This window comes from Protomyctophum parallelum, assembly GCF_964188405.1.
Source record: "Protomyctophum parallelum genome assembly, chromosome: 7".
NCBI lineage: Eukaryota > Metazoa > Chordata > Actinopteri > Myctophiformes > Myctophidae > Protomyctophum > Protomyctophum parallelum.
Genome location: NC_139705.1, coordinates 3,415,239 through 3,419,986, shown reverse-complemented (window position 1 = coordinate 3,419,986; position 4,748 = coordinate 3,415,239).

Below are 4,748 nucleotides of genomic sequence, written 5' to 3'. Positions count from 1 at the left end.
TACACTCAAAAGCACAGGAGGGAGTGGGAAACTATTCTTGAATTCAAGGGATGGTTAAAGCCATACGTGGGCAATGACAGACGTGCATATTGCATGTATTGTAAAACTGACTTTTATGCTAAACTTAGCGATATTAAAAAGCATGTGGCTTCCCAGAAGCGCATACAAAAGGCAAAGCCTTACAATAGAGCTACACAAAGCACTTTGCCACCAACAAGAAAATAGATGAGGCAAAAAAGGCAGAGGAATTATTAATTTATTGCCATGGCTATGGCAGAGCACTGCTCCATGCTGGCATGTGACCACATTGGGGAAGCATGCAAAGTGGCATTAAGGATTCCACTGCTGCCACCAATTTCCGAATGCATAGGACCAAGTGCACAGAAATGATAAATGGCGTTCTGGCTCCATATTGTCTCAGGCGCTTGGTTGCGGATGTGGGTGACCAACGCTTCAGCCTCCTACTTGATGAGTCCACTGACATCAGCGTGTCAAAGTAACTTGGTGTGGTCATACGTTACTTCCGTGAGAGTAAAAACAACATAGTGTCAGCATTTCTAGGGCTTGTCGAGTTGGAGTCTGGGGATGCCAGGGCTATAGAGCGTCGCAGTCCCTCCCCCTTTCAGAGCAACGATTGGCCCAGGAAATGAATCTCAATGCATTTTCCTCATAGACTTTTCAGAAAGTATTTATTTAAAGACCTTTTAAGCGTCGTACGAAGCCAACTCTTGTCGTGACAAATCATGACAACACACACAATATTTTGGACCAAACAAATAATTACAAAGAAGAAAAAAGAAAGAAAAAAAAGTTAAAACCTGCCGTTTTCTTTCCTACTTTCTAATTCTTTGTTCGGTCCAAAATATTGTGTGTGTTGTCATGATTTGTCACGACAAGAGTTGGCTTCGTACGACGCTTAAAAGGTCTTTAAATAAATATTTTCTGAAAAGTGTATGAGGAAAATGCATTGATTCATTTCCTGGGCCACTCGTTGTTCTGAAAGGGGGAGGGACTGCGACGCTCTATAGCCAGAGCTGTTTTGGCCTTCATGCAGAAATGTGGACTGAAGAAAGAGAAACTCCTAGGCTTAGGAACAGACAATGCCTCTGTAATGACAGGGGTCAACAATGGGGTCCACAAGGTGCTGAAGGAGGAGTGTGGGTTGAAGTAGCTTGTCCTCATCCGTTGTGTGTGTCACTCCCTGCAGCTGGCTGTAAGTCATGCCAGCAAGGACACTGTTCCACGCAGCATTGAATACCTTGTGCGGGAGACGTACAACTGGTTTTCAGTGTCTCCCAAACGAAGAGAGGCTTACAAGGCCATATATGAAACCATCAACCTTGGTAATAAACCACTCATGATCACCAAGGTGTGTGCCACACGCTGGCTTTCAGTTGAACCGGCTGTCACGCGTATTTTGGACCAGTGGGAGGAGCTTAAGTTGCATTTTAGCATCACCAAAGCAACTGAGCATTGCTACATGGCTGAGGTGTTGTACAATATGTACAATGACCCTCAGAACGTCCTATACCTGACCTTTCTGAAGTCAGTGTTGGGTGAGGTACAGCAGGCCATTAAGGCTTTTGAGGGGGAAAAGGCAGACCCAGCTGCTTCAGATTTCAGATTTTTATTGAAGGGACAGCCCCTTGAGATGCAGCATCTCATTTTCAAGAGGGACCCATAAAAAACAAAATACAGAAAAGCATACTGTACACAAATACACAAAATATGCAGTATACAAACAGATATACAAATACATTCATATATACACAAATAGCTTGCTCACCATCTTCCACCTACACCACCAACCACCACATAATACACAGTGTAGATAAGGTCACAGCGCAAATATTTCAGGGTCATAAAGGTTACAGTCAGGTTAGAAGCATAGACAAGTTGAGTCTAGATGTGAATGTAAGGAGGTCCTGAAGCAACTATATGACGAGATGGATCTAAGATATAGAGGGAGGTTGTTCCAATCGAATGGGGCTTTGTAGGAGAAAGACCTATACGCCCAACCACATTGGAGATTTTGGGGATTTTAAAGTAAGGGTATTGTAGATGTCTTAGTGGATAGGATGAGGTAGACTGAGTCAGGTACTGTTTTAAGTAAAGCAGGGCACCTAAAATAAATGCATTTATAAGTGAAGAGATACCAGTGTAGTTGCCGTCTTGATTTAGGCTGCAGCCAATTGAGTGATTTGTACATGAGGCAGTGGTGGGTATCATATGGGCATCTCAATACAAACATGCACAGGGAGTTGTATAAAACATTTAGAGGTTTAAGATGAGAGTCAGTTGTGTTCAGGTACACAACATCTGCGTAGTCAATAATGGGAAGAATCACTTGAGCAATAATTATTTTCCTAACATCAAAGGAGAAGCAATTAATAGAACGGTAAAGTGAGCTTAGGCAACCATAGGTTTTTTTAGTAATGTAGTCTATGTGTGGTTTGAAGGTAAGCTCTGGGTCGAGCCACACTCCAAGATATTTAAAGGAGTCAACTTTCTCAAGTTGAGAGCCATTTGAAAAATTAATGCCTATTCCAAGTGTGCTTGCTTGACTGTGTCGTGTGCCAAACACCATGCTGCAGGACTTTCTCTTATTCAACAGTAATTTATTATTGTGGAGACAGTTCTGAACAAGGTTGAAATCGGATTGTAAGGATGATTGACTGCTTGATTGCTTGATTAGCTTGATCAAGTCAGTCAGCAGCAGGGTGCTAAATCCCCTGGCAATAGGCCGTGTTGGGACCCATGAAAAAGTGCTTAGAAAATGAGTTTCGTTCCCATGTCAAGCGAACTACGCATTCAATGCATTTTTTCATAGATAATACCCTTCTAGACTTTGGGTTAAAAGTTCTACTCATAAAAACCTGCTGTTTTTTTTTTAAAGCCATAAATGTATAAACAGTGTATAACCAAAAAACGAAAATCGTGTGCTGCTGTTTTTGCTTGTAAAATGTGTTTTTGGCAACACAATTTTTTTCTCAAATGTCAAATGCATATACATAACATCTGACATAAGTATTGGTGCCTTTAGTTTACTCATATGTGAATTTATATCATGAAATGTAGCATATTTGTTAAAGAATATGCTTCAACTTAAGTGTTTGCCACACAGTACAATGAAACCTACACAGTAAATTGTGCCAAGAGCTTATGTTTCATACATAGAAAATGTCTCAACCTAATGTGTAATGAAAGGTAGAAAAGAAAATCAGGGCACCTTGGACCAACATGGCAGAAAATCTATCAAAATGTTACCACGCCCCCAAATTGGAATAATGCAAAGGACAAGACTAAAAATTAAAGTACTAGAGGTCAGAATTATTACAACATATGGTATGAAACATTTATTTATTTACAAGTTCCGCAAAGTGTCACACATTACCAGTCCCTACACTGTCCTAGGGCAGAGCTTCCCGCATTGTGCCCCCTCTCTCCCCATGTCTCACCATGGAGTGACTACATGAACTCACACTCAGGCCTCTGACTATTGGCCCAAACCATCTGTCTAGAGACAGGTTTTCCCAAAGCATTCACTTATTAATCTAGTGAACATGCAACACAGACAACTTAAATATAGAAAAAGACGGGCACAAATGTATAAATAAAGGGATTTTTTCACAATGAGAAACAAATTAATTTAAACATAGTGTCATAGCCTTTCTTGTGAGTGAATAAATCAATAAAATTGAAACTTTTCAGTATGAAAGAGGTTCTTTTTTGTTTACTGAACTGTCAAGGACACAGTTACCTGTAGTCTGAAGCATCAATATCCTCATTCTTCTTAACAATGTCTATGAACTTCTTCCTTAGTTGGTTCATTTTCAGGATGACTCGTTCGCAGAATATGTTGTAGCTGGCAGCAAAGGGTTGTTAATTTCTGAAAACACACACACACACACACAGACAAAAAAATACTTAACATGTGCAAAGGTGTCTGCTGTCAACATTGTATCTAAAGACAGCCAAAATACAGAGTATATATATAGTATCACACATTTACAATTCAAAATGTAGGTGAAATTTGTTTTTGTATCTTCTATCCATTATATGGTTATTACAAGAAAGAAATAGGTGAAGGGGGGGGGGGGCAAGGAGATCAAGGCAATAAAAGAAAATGCTCCCTCTCTCTCTGTACGTGTGTGTGTGTGTGTGTGTGTGTGTGTGTGTGTGTGTGTGTGTGTGTGTGTGTGTGTGTGTGTGTGTGTGTGTGTGTGTGTGTGTGTGTTGGGTGGGGGGCTGTAAATAACAGTGACCTGCCCCCTTGACCTCCATGCATTCCTAATAATGTAGTAATTCAATCAGCAGTGTTTCAGTCTCTGTTCTGTAGATAAACACTTTTATCAATGATAAGTATAATATAATATAATAATATATAAATGCACTACATCACAAGACCACCGCCTTTCTATCTGCAAACTTCCTTACCCAAAAAGACATGATATTCAACATATTCAACAGAGTGATCCCACAAAGCCTTGGCCTCAAACACAGCACATCAAAGACCTCTGATCTAATGGGAAAATGATAGGTCTGTATGTAAATACCGGTAGCACAGTTATCGTCATAATCAATATTTCACAGTCCAAAACTGGCATGCATTTTCCAGTCCAATGTTAACGTGTGTGTGTGTGTGTGTGTGTGTGTGTGTGTGTGTGTGTGTGAGAGAGGGAGGGGGGTCGCTTACCTGACAGACACTGTTTCTGCTTGTGAAAGCTTCTTCCATTTTCCACCAACAG